Source organism: Diplotaxodon limnothrissa, linkage group LG7 (genome assembly GCF_057381915.1).
Source record: "Diplotaxodon limnothrissa isolate DT_005_m linkage group LG7, D_limnothrissa_male_GT1.1, whole genome shotgun sequence".
Lineage (NCBI taxonomy): Eukaryota > Metazoa > Chordata > Actinopteri > Cichliformes > Cichlidae > Diplotaxodon > Diplotaxodon limnothrissa.
Window position 1 is genome coordinate 26,090,221 of NC_140602.1, and position 14,135 is coordinate 26,104,355.

The window sequence follows — 14,135 nt, forward strand, 5'->3', positions numbered from 1 at the left end:
CAGCGGGGAAACACAGTAGGGACAAATTAGACATAATGAGACGGGGGGAGTAAAACTGAAATAATGCACATGAGACAGGGGACTGTCAAAATAAAACACTAACATACTAAGACACATGAGTTGGACATAGACAAAAACAAACAAACATGGCAGACTTAACATGGAAGAAACTAAAAAATACAAAATACAGAGGTGAGTGTATAAGGACAAGAGGGAACACTAAAGGGTAAACTAATAAACCTGAGACATTTAAAATAGAGATGCATAATAAAGAGGAAAAACAATATTGAATAATAATAACTCATAAACACAAGGAAACCAAGGTATGAAAATAGAAGCAGGGAGCATAAACCATTTCACAAAACGTATAACAATGAAGAGCTATAAGCAGAATTTGTGGCCAATGCAAGTTGCAAGACTGTTATTTGCAGCATACACACAGTAAAAAGAAATCCGTAAAAATACTGTACAATCTACAGTTTTTCCATGAAGGAATTTTCTGTTTTGATATTTCACAGGTTTTTATCTGTATTTCTTTAACCCCCTTAAGACCTGAACTCTTCCATGGCATGCATTTTTAATTTCTCTTTAATATTTGGGCATATTGGGACCTGATGAATGTAAAAACAAAGAATTGCCAGATTTGTTTTCACCTTATTTTTGTTTCAGACAAAAATGAGATGCACATATGAGGATATTCGTTTAAAATTTCAATAGAGCAGTGGCAGCATGATGTCCTCGTACGTGGATATCAGGCCCTTGTAGAGATAAATTTAGTATTTTCATCTAGACAACCCAAAATGTGATGTCTACATATGTGGACACCAGGTCCAAGGAGGTTAATTACGCATTGCATTGTGGAGCAGGAATCCACAAGAAGCGTGAAAATTTACAAGCAAGGCAGCTATCTTCATGGGCAGGGATTTGGAGACAATTTTGCACCTTTCTGAAGTAAATATCAAAAATATATTTTACATTTTAAAATTTATATCTTAAAAGACTTAATTTTATGTGCTTTTGAAAAGGATGTGAAAATTATTGCCTATGCTTCTTGGAACAAAGAAAAAATATATATAATAAAATAATTACAATAATAATTAAATTATAATAAAAAAATAAATATTAATAATGGATTGGATTTATATAGCGCTTTTCAAGGCACCCAAAGCGCTTTACAATGCCACTATTCATTCACTCTCACATTCATACACTGGTGGAGGCAAACTACAGTTGTAGCCACAGCTGCCCTGGGGCAGACTGACAGAAGCGAGGCTGCCATATCGCGCCATCGGCCCCTCTGGCCAACACCAGTAGGCAAGTAGGGTAAAGTGTCCTGCCCAGGGACACAACAACCTGGACAGAGAGCCCAGGGATCGAACCGGCGACCTTCCGGTTACAGATGCCATTCCCAACCCCCTGAGCCACGGTCGCCCGTAGATTGAATGTTGCTATGGCTCAATGTTTCAGAAAGACATTCTGAAACATTTAATGCCTAGTTTAAAAAAATGTGTCAACTTAATTTTCTTCTGTGACTTCCTAATATAACAAAATACTATATTCCCTAAACTTTAGAATATCTTAAACTGTTCTCATATATTGGCACAGTAGTTGCTGATGGGCGAGTCCTGTTATTAACTATTAAGTAAAATGTATTGTGTTAAAAGTAAAAAAAGATTTTAAAAGTTAAAACCCCTAAAATAGGGGTTAGAAAACTGAAATAAAACACTTTGCCTACTTCAAATTTTTCTTTAGAAGGCCAGCCACTGTTTGATTTTTTATTCATTTAAAAAAATAAATCATTCAATGGCTGCAATTCTGTTAGCTCACTTATTATTGGAATCCTAAAACAACTCCAAATTTCCACATTTCCATCTTCTGCATTTGTAAATACGGTGCTTGTCTCCATACTGAACAATGCTAAAAGTGTTCTTTGCTTGCTTCTAGCTACTCCTTACCCAAATCCATCTTTTTTCTTTTTTTTTTACCTTTGACTGCTGATCTACTCTATGTGCAGCCATTGGTTTGATTTGTTTTGCTGATCTATAACCAATAAATACTGCAGTAAGCAGGAGCAAAAAATCTTTTTTTAGATGCCTACAGTTAGCTGATCTTAAGCTGCCACTCATTTACTCACTCATTCCAAGTCACCCCCAGTGACCTTGGGGGTGACTGGCAATGTCACCGGCAATGGATTGCTTCCATATTTACTTACATAACCTGATCATAAGCGCTGAAGACAAATTACTCCACAAACTGTTTCAGGCAAGACTATATATATTTATATGCAGTTTTATATTTATAACTCCAGTGAGTTATTACTCAGCAGCAGAAAACATGAGGAGAATTTGAAACTGGAGCAATGTCGGAGGAGGGCATCAGCAAAGAGCTGTTTTACTAGAGAGTTCAGTGTCATCTTCCTCTTTCTTTCTGTTCCTTAGTCAAAAACGTATGATCCTAAAAACTGCTAACAAAAAGTTATGAACTTAATTTTCCAATCCAATCAAGAATTTAGAAACTGAGTTCTTGATTGCAAGCTTTATTTGCAACAGACTTTTTGACTGTAAAAGGATTGCATTGTTTCACTGAGATAGTGTGTACAATGTTTTCTCCTTTTACTTGTTGGCAATTAGACAACAAGTAAAAGGGAAAAAGCAGCGTTTAAGGTTTAAGTAAATGTAAATGTGATTGAAACAAACATTCATGTTTGAAACATACATAAATTTGATAATTGCAGTTGCTTCGTTACACTAGTTATCTGATGATTTCCTTCAGATTTGTTGATGATTCCATCTTGAATTCTATAGCACATCTTCGGTTTGTTAATATCCTTTCAATAAAATATAACAGGGAAACACATTTAACATTATATCAAAATAAAACTCTTTTATGGAACGATCTTTTATTATTTTAAAGTGCTTGCTCTTGAAGCCTGAAGACTGATAAAAACAGCCAGGATCAGCTCTTTTGTTGTGATGGCTACCCCGACTTTAAGATGTGTAGAAGAAAATGGCTAACAGGTGGCATTTTCACCAAAATGTGTGATTTTAAATACATTAGTCATCAACTTTTTTTATATTCTGTTTCTAGCTTTGATTTCAATATGTTGTTTCATCTGTTGAGACTAAATATAGATAATTGCCAATTATAAGCAGAATTTGTGGCTACTGCAAGTTTCAAAACTGTGGCATTGCAAACAATTGAATTTTGCCCCACAAAAGAAAGTAAATGAAAGGGAGAGAGCTCAAACCCTTTAAAAATGGGGGGGAAAAATTAAGCATTCAGTAAAAAAGTCAATCAGGTCATCCCATGGTGCATCAGCGTCTGATGTGAAGTCCGAAGCTGATGCAACCATTTTATTTAAGTAGAAAGTAATTTCTCCAGTCTGACTGGACTTCTATTATGCAAAGAAACAAACCTAGATACACAGTCCATTAAGTTTTATCAGCAATTCAACAAGGACTCAAAACACTGTGAGGAAACACCTTCTGAAACACCTAAAGTGATTTCAAGTGATGTGAAAGACTAAACAAAGCAGTGCTGTCACAGACACACATCTGATGGGTCTACTATGAAGGAAGAGAGTAATGGCTTGAAGTTGGAATTTTTAGTGTCACATAAGTGGCTCTCTTTTTACCTGGCTATGTCACTTTGGTAACTTTTGCTGAATATGGGATTTAGTATGTTCTGAGTTTTTGTTCACAATCATCTGGAAATGCCAATTTTATTGATTCTTTCAATCAATGCTGGATTTGCTGCTGGGCAGTTGTGTTTTATAAGTTGTGTACTGTACTAACACCAGTAAATGAAACAAAAAGTATCTGTCACATTGTCACTGTGGTACAATATCGAGGCAATATGTGTAATAGACATTTTACTTTGTTCTAAACTGAACTAAAGAGATTTCCATGGCTTTGGGACAGCAATATTTTCATTTATTTGAATGAATCCAATGTAAAGTTTTGAAAGCTCTGTGTGCAGCTGTCAATTTAGAAATTAACATCAGCACAAAGAGTACTTATTTGACCATTCTCTGACATGCCTTCTTTGGCGCAAGTGCATCAGAACCATCTCCCCATCACCATTTTACCATATTTCTACTTTGGTTTTTATTGATTCTGGACACCCCCGAACCTACTTTGTAACTATGGAGTATTTTGAGTGCTGAAAGGAAACTGAAATTTATGAATCCTTTAATAAACCTTTAAAGGTTTAAAGAAGATACAAGAGATGTAGTGAAATCAAAGGGCTATCATGTGAATATTATTTCAGTGCCTAAAAAACAGATTTTCAAAAAATTTTTTGTAATTTTTTTCTTTTTTTTTTGCTTCCCCCGTTATTAGTACATAAATACTCCAATGAATGTGATCAGACAGTTATTTTCCCTTTATAGTGTTTATTTCTTGGATTGGAGCTATATTACATTGTAACTGTTACCATAAGAGTAGTAAAACATTTATACTGGTGCAGATTTGTACTGAATGATAGCAGTACTCAGCCATCCATCACCATCATGGTGGAGACATTGGAGTGGTCTCACATCACCTTTACAATCTGCCAGCATTCAGTAGTGATCTAGACACTGCAGTGCTACAGGGAACTAAACTTTAAAGAGCCAATATCAAGCTCCATTAACTCTCCTTCACAGCTTTTCATTACACTTTACTATTTGCTGGTCGACCACCACATAGCATGTTCTTACAATGTAGGGAAATGCATAGTTTAACTGCTCATTTGTCACTGTAGACATGACATGGGTCTGATTTAGTGGCCATGAGCAGGAGGAAATGTCATGTTCAAATTCATTTCCTGACTGCACTTCTATTTCCTGTTAGCTACAGGATTAACTTGTAAATTAGTTAATGTATTAGCTTTGGGATCAGATTAGCCATCCCATTTAGCATTTCTGTGATTCCTTTGGTCCTTGGAGAAAAATCGATGCAAATTAGCCATTCACTGTGATTTAAGGAGCTCTCTGCTTTTTTTTTTTTTCTTTCTTTCCCGCATGTCCCGTTTGGTTTGCTATCAGAATTATTGTCTAAAGGCAAAGAAAGATGCCCAGCAGATTTACTTTACCAAATGGACCACCCCAGCTTTGCTGTATTGGTCTATTTGATTCACCTTTGCTTTTATTGTTTATTTTATTTTATTTTCACTTGCTACACGCGGGACAGACATGCCTGGGGGAAAGAAAAGGGAGAAAGAAAGAGGGAAAGAAAAACAGCGGAGAAGAGGGATGGGGATAAAGGGCAAAAAACAAAAACCAACAAAACAAACAGACAAAAAATGCATATATCAATCACCTGGATCACCTGTTGAGAAAGAAAAAAGAGAAAACAAGCAAAAAAGAGAGCAATATAATAAACAACATCATCACAATAATCTATGTGAATATAACAGTAAATACTAAATACTGAATATTATTGTGCAGCATGTAAGACCGACAGCGCACAGTGTGCTTTGAGGTAGGAGCCAAAAAGGGTGTAGTTTGTGTCTGTGAGCACCCGTGTGTACACCTGTGAGCATGAGCGTATACCCCAGGTCTAGGTACCCTTGCCCCCAGAGGGGGAAACTGCACCGAGACCCAGTCAGTGTTACCCTCTTCCTGGGGTGGAGAGAAGCAGACTGCCCCGACTCCGCAGCAGCAGGGAGGCCCCACATTCCAGACCCCAATCGGATGGTGAACTCCTCCCAGCCCCCCCCCCCCCCCCCCCCCTATATAAAGACATTTACATCCATGTTTATAAATTACATACTAAGGGGGAATAATGTTTTATAAATTATGAATTAAATATATAAAACAAAAACATGTAAATATTGTTTCATAGTTCCATATGAAGTCTTTTTCCACAGTGGCAATAACTGTGCATGGATTCTGTAGCAATGATTTTCTCCAGAACAAGATGTAGTTCCCACGTCATGTCTCAGTAATAGTCTTAGTGTTTGTTATATCCTGTTTTATTTTGATAGACGTTCGTCTCGTGTGCCTTGTATTTAGTTCTGCAACCCTTTGTCTCATGAGTCTGCCTCTGTTTGTTTTTTGTTGTGTCCTCCCATGTTTTTCCTGTTGAGTCATAGGTTTGATTTTCCTCGCCTTGTTTTTGCACTTTATTTTGTACAGCTGTTTGGATTTGCCTTTTCCAGAATACTATGCTTTGCTGAATGATGACCTGTTAATGTCCTCAGCTTTTTAGATTACAGACTTGGCATTTTACTCTCACTGCCTTTTTGGTTCCCTGAGTTTGGGTATTATGGTCTTCTGAACTGTCTCTCTTTTTCTTCCTGCTGTTAAGTTATTCTGTCTCTCTGTGCAGGAGTGTGGCTACTCACTTATTCTTTTGCGCCCCATAGCTAGCCAAAAAGCACTATTTTATTTATTTTTGTAATTTTATTATTATTTCATCTGTTTAAAATAATGGGAAAATTCTGTTATATTAAAAGAATAGCAAAAAGAACTTGCTTGATTACCCATCAGCAGATATATGATAAGATACAGTTTAGATCTGGTTAGGTTAATGTATTTTGTCTGTCTGTCTCCTAGACATAATCTGCCCTTGATCATCTCCATAACCATTTTAAAAAAAAGTCACAGTGTCTTCCTCCCCAGCATCACTTGACACCTAGGTCATTACCTCAGGACCTCCTTGGCAGGGTTGTGGCAATAGATGTGTGCCTGCAGCACTCTGCTTTGCAAACTAATATCAAGATTGTCATATTATATTATTGGACTGCAGAATGGGTGAGGTGAATGTCTTAAGAAGCTGTCTTGGCTTTGTTGATCACTCATTTGTTGCTGCTAGGATAAATGTTTTTCTTGTTTCACAACTTAAAAACATTTCAAATTGAAAAACACACTTTCACTATCTGTAATTAACTCTAGCTAGCTCTACTATGTATAACTATGTTTGTCATTTTCTCTTTGAATCAGCAGCTTTGCATATTAGCTGCTTGGACTGCAGTTTGTTACAATGCAGACACACACAGAAGCATTAACCTTGTACAAAGATTTAGTTTTTGCAAGCTCAGTAGCCAATCGTGTCAGAGCTAATTAACAGTCTGAAATATGCTAATAAGTCAGTGTGGAGACTGACAGATATTCAATCTCTATTCCATCACACAGATGTGGTGCAGCTGAATATTGCCCAGCTTTATTTATGAATCAGCAGATTGATCAGTCATTTGACTTGATGATGAATGTGCTTGTGTGTGACTGACATCTCTCTTAAAAGATGACTTTGGCCTCCCCACAGTACAGGAGGTGAACCCTGCCCACAAAACATAATGTTTGAATCATATGAATAACTCAAGAAATTTTAAGGTGTTCTTTAAGTGAAGTTTCAACTTCTGATGATGATTTAGTTATTGTCTGTGAACAAACACCTAGAACGAACCAACGTTCTCACAAAAAAAAAAAAACACGAAAAGTCCAAAGACATGCAGATTTGGTTTACTGGTAAATGGTTTCCTGAAAGCACTCAAACCAGTGGACATGTTGTCAGGTTCCAAAACAAAAAAAGCTACAACTGACTCTGCAACCGTACACTTTAGAAATGTTCAGTCTACTCCATAAAGAAGTTGAAGGGAAACAAGTCAGTTTCTGGGAGAAAAGTACAAAATCCAAACAGGATGGGAACCAGTGTCCCCTGGCCAATAAAGCTGGAGGTTATACTATATACTATGTCAATGGAAAATTGTATTTAGTAGTCAGTATAATCTTTTAGTGATATAAGTTTGCATATGGTAGAATACTGCATGTAGTTATTTGTATTAGGAAATATTCAACCATGTATACTTAGAGGCATATAATTAATTGTGTGTGATCTCTAACAGGCTGCAGGCTTGGGGTGCATCCCAGGAATGCACCCCCACGTCTGGGAGCATGAGAGCTCATACCTTGTTTTATTGTTTTACGGCAGGATTAACGTAGCTATGTCTGTTTTAGTTTAAGTGCTTCTTTACATATAGATGAACTGCTGGACTTCCTCACCATGTTATCTAGGGTGGGGGAGACTACCCCCTTTCCTGACCAAGGATGTACCTTTTGTGCTCTCATGACCCTTTGATCAGCAGGACACACACACACACACACACACACACACACACACACACACACACACACACACACACACACACACACACACCTACTGAAGTATAAATAAAGATTGGGGCAGTTTCTTAGTGCGAGTCTCAGTCTGGAGGCTGCCCTTGCTAGCAAGAAGTTCTGTGTGTTTCTCTTCTCTGAGTCTTTACTGAAGAAGTGTTTTAGAATATTTTCCCTAACATACTACCACCAGTCTTCCAAGTTTCTCATGTAGACTTGTAGGCTTCTAAAGCAGTGAGGTTATTTCTCAATGGTCAGTATCACTCTGATTGATTAGGGACTATAGTGCAAGACCAGTATAATGGTAAGACATATGCAGCCTCTGACAAAAATGTCAATGTACTGATGATGAAGGCATTGTTTTGGCCATATCTGCTTGAGCTAATTGTAAATAATTACGGAAAAATATGTGTTAAATATTTTAAGATTGAGTAACTGGCATGCAATTTGCTAATTATTGGCCAGCCAATAATGGCCTCCCTGTATTGTGTTGTGGCGCTGCTGCATTGTTTCCGATTCTTTTCATCCTGTGAGGAGTAAAACTGTCTTCCTGCCAAATGTTACACGAATATCTCACGTATCTGAGACATTTCATTAAAAATTTGTAACCTCATCCTAACAGTGGTTCTAAAATAAAAGCAAAAGACCAATCTTTAAAGTCAAGATTAATCCTCTGGCAAGCATCAACACAGTTTTGTGCTACTAAGGATGCATTAGTGAAAAGGCTCTCTGCCCTCTGCAGAGATTTTTCTTTTTTGTCTGTTTTCTTGAATCAATATTTTTCTCTAAAATCTGAAATATGTTTTTAAATTTAGTATTTCCTCTTGAACTTATGTTTTAAAATTGTCTTAATTCTTTATCTGTATATTTTTTTATAATCTATTCTCTTGAAGACATTAAAAATATATCCCATACTTTGACACTTGATGGGCTATTGTACTTATTAAGTCTTTCTGTAGACTAAGCTGCTAGCCTGAAGATAGTAAGGTCATCAAGACTGTACATGCAAAACGCAGCTGAGCATGTAGCTCAGGCGGTAGCACAGGTCATCATCTAATTGGAAGGTTGGTGGTTTGATCCTTGTGTCCTCCAGTCTGCTGCAGACTGAACCAAGATGAAGTGGAATTAAATATGAGCCTACACGTCTTGATCTTTGGTCTTTTTGAAAGATTAAATATTAGATTAATAAGGGTAACAGATAAAAGTTTAAGGAATCATCGGCTATTGTAATGCACCCTTAAGGAAACATGAATGTCTGAATTAAGTGGCATCAACAAATACTTGACTGACAGTAGTGCGCTTTTGTAGGAATATTTCACTATATTAAAGCTTAAAAAACTAAAAAATTGCTTGCGGCCAAAAGGAAAAAAGTAAATAACAAAATTAGCCTCTAAAATTATAGACCTAAAACTATAAGCCTGTCTACTATGTGTGCACAGACATCCAGAGTATCTATGAGGATTGGTGGTACCTGCAAAATAACACTGAAGACCTGGGGTTAAACCTGAAGTTACCCGCTGGAGCCTTAAACCCTTGAAAGCCTTTGAGGATGCCTTGTGATCCAAACAAAACATCCTAATCCTAGGTTATAAGAATTACTTTTTCTTTTAGAAGTCTCAGGGGTTTTGCAAGTTTAAAGTGTTTCTTCTGTTTTCTAGTATTGTTTAGGGTTTTAGGATTTTTTTTTATAATTACCAATATTTGCAAAAATTGTGCTTTTAACCACTTCTCATGAGCTTTTTTGATTCTTTGGTTACAATCCTTTCTTGGTTGCTCACCATCTGAATCAAACTATTCCTTGAATTCGTGAAAGGAAACACAGAGTCAGTACGCCTTCAGCAAGGGCTAAATTGCCCTCCCCCCGGTTTGTCTCTTGGCTGGCCTGCCTCCGTCTGAAGTTTGTAACCTTACTCCAAGACAAAAATTCAATAAAAGAAAATGTTGAAAAACTATTTTCCAAAAGAAACAGTGGACATTTTGGGTTGAGAATATTTTTTATATAATGCAGACACTTGAAAAAAAATCTGTCCAATAAAAAATCTAATACAGACTAATTTAATTACCGTATTTTCACGACCATAAGACTCACCGTACTAAAAGGCGCAGTCTCAGTTATGTGTGCCATTACTGTATTTAACACACACATAAGGCGCACCTGATTATAGGGCGCATACAAGTATGCGTGTTTAAAAATAAAGCGGGAGCAAAACTGAGTTAGGTACTCACATTTTTATTACCGGTAATTGTCATCATCATCAGCATACAAACATACAAGTATGCGTATTTAAAAATGAAGCGGGAGCAAAACTGAGTTTGGTACTCACATTTTTATTACCGGTAATTGTCATCAATCAAACCCATCGAAGTCCTCATCCTCTGTGTCTGAATTGAACAGCTGCGCTAAATCTCCATCAAACATTCCAGGTTCACTTTCTTCACCGTCAGAGTCACTTTCCGTGCCGTGCGGCTCCTCGGAAATGATGCCGGCTTTTGCGAAAGCTCGAACAACAGTGCCAGCAGACATGTTAGCCCAAGCATCTACAATCCATTGGCAAATTGTGGCGTAAATCGCCCGGCGCTGCCTTCCACTCTTGGTGAAACTGTGGTCTCCATCGGTCATCCATCGCTCCCACGCCGCTCGCAGCCTTACTTTGAACGGGCGGTTCACACCGATGTCCAGCGGCTGGAGTTCCTTTGTCAGGCCTCCCGGAATGACAGCAAGCTCACAGTTCATTTGTTTCACTAGCTTTTTCACATTGGCTGTGAGATGGGCACGCATAGAGTCACAGATCAACAGCGATGGTGATGCGTGGAAAAAACCACCTGGTCTCCTTACATACACCTCCCTCAGCCAGTCTTTCATCATTTCCTCATCCATCCAGCCCTTTTCATTTGCCTTAATGATGATTCCTGCTGGAAACTTCTCTTTAGGCAAAGTCTTTCGCTTAAAAATCACCATAGGCGGCAGTTTCTGTCCATTAGCATGGCAGCCAAGCACAACAGTAAAAGAAGACTTTTCGTGCCCCGTTGTGCATATCGCTAGCGTGCTGGTCCCCTTCTTCTCCACAGTGTGACTCACCGGGATGTCAAAAGTGAGCGGGACCTCGTCCATGTTTGTGATGTGGCTGGGCTGGATGTTTTTGTCGGCGATGTGTTTGCTGCAGTAGGAGCGGAAGATGGCCAGCTTTTCATTACCGGTATAATCCGCTGGAAGTTGCTGCGCTACCGTAGTCCTGGTCCGGATGGAAAAATGGCACCGTTTCATAAAACGAAAGCACCAAGACGGACCTCCTCGGAAATGTTCAATTTTCATTTCTTCTGCTAGTGAAACTGCTTTTAGCCGAATGGTGACCGTCGAAACGCTTCTCCCGCTCGTTCTTTGCTCGATGATCCACCGCTCGAGTCTTTCCTCCAACTCGGGCCACCTCGCCTTATGTCCGCGGAAACTCAGCTGCGTCTTCTTGACCTGTCGGAGCTTGTTTTCCAGCTTCCTCCACTTGCGAACCATCGATTCGTTAATCTTAAATTCTCTCGCGGCTGCTCGATTTCCATGTTCCTCCGCGTAGCTGATGGCCTTCAGTTTAAACTGTGCTTCATAAGCGTGTCTCTTTGCCATTTTCAGGGTTGTTAAAACAACGATGTTCCACATAATCGCACATACCTGACCTTTTATACAGGTATGTGCGATTGTCCGGTATATATGATCAACGCCCACACTTCACCCTTTAGCGTTCTCATGGTGTTCTCTACTACGTCCTCCTTACAACACACAGGGCGCACTGCACTATAGGGCGCGCCGCACTTTTTAAAGAAAATCTAAGGCTTTTATGTGCGCCTTATAGTTGCAAAAATACGGTACACTGCTGTGTTTTGTCAGTCTAAATAAGCTGAGAGTTGATTGTTATAGGTACACCTGGTGTTTCTCCAGGAAATAGGTCCCACTGATGATGCAAATCTCCCCTCATAAATCATGGGTTTTGAGGTAATTCAGTTTAAAGATAAAAATATCTTTGCTGACTCTTGGCTTGTCTGGAAACACTTCAGAAAGTTTAAGAGCCAAACATCCTGTGATTCAGACATTCAGAATCACCAAATCAAACGATTGAAACAACTAAGGGAATCCATACAAGCCATGAAGGTACTTCTTGGGACTGATATTCTATTTTTGCATCATAACTATGTATCATAAAATCTATCTTTTGGATTCTTGTGTTAGGAAAACACTTTTGATGAGTGGAGAACCTAAGGGGAGGCCAGGAGAAAAGTCAGTGTGAGAGGGGTTGATGTGAGCAGCTTTTCCTTCCCTCAGTAAAATTTATTGCCTCTTTACTTTTAATGTCTTGTCACAGTTAGTATTCACAGTCTGCTGTCATTTAGCAGTGAGTGGGTGTTATTGCTGGAGCATCCCCACTTGCCCAGAAATGACCACCATTTCTTCCTGTTTTGGATCAGTTAACCTATCTGTTCAGTGCATCACAGTGGGGTCCTGCTCCACAGTTTAGCCACTGATGCATTTATCAAGGGGTGACAAATGAGCTGTCCTTCCAGATGCCTGATTACTTGACCTTTATTCCCCAGGAGCTGAGCAGTTAGCAGGGAGCAGCGGGTGGGGTCGGTGCAATGTCCTGATGGAGCTCAGTGATGCCACTCTCATATTCTCCAAGCTGTTGTAAGAGGAAAATGCCTAGATGGAACACCCAAATGCAGACATGAACATGACTTAAGAAAGAAGTTAAGATTAACTGGTGTTGAGTTGGAGTAAGTGAAATTCTCACATTCCCTAGGAACAGCCAGAGACCGTGCACATCAGTTCCATTTGAGGCAGAGAAGCTGATGAGTATAACACATTAAAGCATGGGAGGAAAACTCTTTTTATTGGACTCTGATTCAAGATCATTACATGAATGGAATGGCATTAGCCTGTGAATGTGGCATTTCTTTTTTTTTTTTTCTTCCATCTTATTTCTAGTTTTGGGCAGCAGATTGCCACTTACAGCCCTATTTATGTGTTTTCTATTGCTACTTCCCAGTTTCTGCACACAGTAAGCAGGCCTGCTGGTTATCATAAGTCCACACCACAGATAGCATTATCATATCATTAGATTAGATTATCATTAAACGCTGCATTAAACACGCAAACTCATACATGTAAACACACGCACGTACAGTACAGGCATTAACACAGTATGCTGCTGTTAATGCTCTCCTCCCGAAATTCCTACTAAATATTTTCATAGTACAACCTTCTGAAGAGGAACTGAATAGTATGTTTTCATCTTCTGCTCTTTAGATCAGAGAGATTTGGAAAACACACATGTAGTCTTACAGCAATGACTCACAATCTATAACAACTATGATTTGATGCTTCATGAATGACATACTTCAATGCTACATTCATTACTCATAGTAAGACACTGCACCTCTGCTCTTAAATAGTAAAACCTTATGCAATTCAGTTAATCGCCGCGTGCAGCTTTCAACAGAGTAGCTTATAATTTTAGATCAACCACTAGTAGTCCTGTTTTACAGGCTTTTGAGGTTTACAGTGAAATCAAAGAACAAATAGAAGTGCTACAAGGAATATTGTCATCATTTCTTTTATTTTTTGGCAGGAGTGTGCACCTTAAATTTGATCCTTAGCATCAGGCTGTCAACAGGGATGTGAGGACCTGGAAGAGCATTCAGTTCAATAAATATTGTGCATCAGATTGTACAAATTAAACACAATGTTTCACAAGATAGACAATCTCTGATCAACAACTGCCATACTCACCAAATGTGGCTCAATCCCTTTTCCCCAATACGAAATTTACATTAAAGATTCACAGGTCCAGCGCATACGGCCAGTGCTGATATGCAAATAGTTGGCAAAACATTTAAAGAGCAATCTAAAAATAGCATCAGCACTGAATGCAGTGCAGAGGTGCAGAGGGAGATGACCTCCAAATTTAATTAGAGTAAGGTTTTTCTGAGTCTGACTGTGCTGGTCTGCTGGGGCCCCCTATATGTTGGTAACATGCTCCAGCAAGAAGTCTGG